The 963-nt window shown below is 55.5% G+C and overlaps 1 protein-coding gene and 1 long non-coding RNA gene across 4 annotated transcripts in view; one reads left to right on the top strand and one right to left on the bottom strand.

Annotated features, from left to right (window-relative positions):
- DNAJC13 (DnaJ heat shock protein family (Hsp40) member C13) overlaps nucleotides 1-278 on the bottom strand; it is a 52,649-nt gene extending 52,371 nt beyond the window's left edge. The window contains exon 1 of the mRNA XM_019616558.2: nucleotides 260-278. The gene's annotated coding sequence lies outside the window, so the exon portion shown is untranslated. The remainder of the gene's footprint in view (nucleotides 1-259) is intronic.
- Nucleotides 7-963, top strand: part of LOC104911543 — a 70,319-nt gene continuing 69,362 nt past the window's right edge. For all 3 annotated transcript variants that reach the window (XR_004160165.1, XR_002116190.2, XR_004160166.1), the window contains exon 1: nucleotides 7-128. This is a non-coding gene — a long non-coding RNA (uncharacterized LOC104911543). The remainder of the gene's footprint in view (nucleotides 129-963) is intronic.

The raw sequence follows: 963 nt of genomic DNA, 5'->3' as shown, positions 1-963 counted from the left end.
CGCCCAGCAGCCGCTACACCTCTCCAACTCCCTCAGAGTCTGGTGCTGGAGGCCGCCATCTTAGCTCCGGCAGCGAGACCGCCCTCTCGACGCAGACGCCGTCAGACCCGGGCCCGTCACGGGACACGGTCAGCTGATATATTGCTCTTCACCCCCACCCTCTCCTCACCCGCTGGCCCGGCCCATGAAGCCGCCTCTCCCGCCTTCCTCCCGCCCCTTGCCCTGCTCTACAGGGAATGGGCAGGAGTGGGAGCACGACCTGTGCGCATGCGGGAAGCTTCCATTCCGTCCCCTCACCTCTGCCCAAAAGTTTGCGGGGCGGTGCGGGCGCGGGCTCGGTTCGTTGAGGGGCGGCGGTTGTAGGGGTTGCTTACGAGTTTTTCTGTTGGGTTTACACTGATTTCTGTTGGCTACACCGATTAGTTTGGGACTCACTGGTCGTTTCCCTCATCTGTTAATTGCTTTTGTGATTTTTGGAGAATGCCCAGAGTTTAAATTACAGGGTTTTTTTGGGATAAACCGTGTGTTGTGGTAAGGAGAGCTGCAGCTCTGCTAGTTTTCTGTGCCCTCTGCATCTTGGTTAAGTGTTCTTGAGGCCTAGTGGTGGTTTCTTGCTCATCACTGAGGTGTGTGTCACTAATGAGAGTGATGCTTTAATTGGATACCCAGCGTTGCTGACCTATAGCTACCTCTTTAAGGCTGTACCTTGTCGTGCCGTGAAAGGAGGAGAGATTTAGATTAGATATCAAGGGAAGTTTTTCACTGGGAGAGTGGTGAGGTGCTGGCACAGCTGCCCGGAGCAGATATGGATGCCCTGTCCCTGGAGGTGTTTAAGGCCAGGTTGGATGGGGCCATGGGCAGCCTGGTCTAATGGCTGGCAGCCCTGCCCACAGCAGGGAGTCAGAGCTAAATATCTTTGAGGTCCCTTCCAAACCAAGCCATTCTATGATTCATCTGGGAGGA

The sequence above is a fragment of the Meleagris gallopavo genome, chromosome 6 (genome assembly GCF_000146605.3).
Source record: "Meleagris gallopavo isolate NT-WF06-2002-E0010 breed Aviagen turkey brand Nicholas breeding stock chromosome 6, Turkey_5.1, whole genome shotgun sequence".
In the NCBI taxonomy this organism is placed as follows: Eukaryota; Metazoa; Chordata; class Aves; order Galliformes; family Phasianidae; genus Meleagris; species Meleagris gallopavo.
The sequence above is the reverse complement of the archived record's forward strand: the minus strand, read 5'-3'. Positions and strand labels throughout refer to the sequence as shown.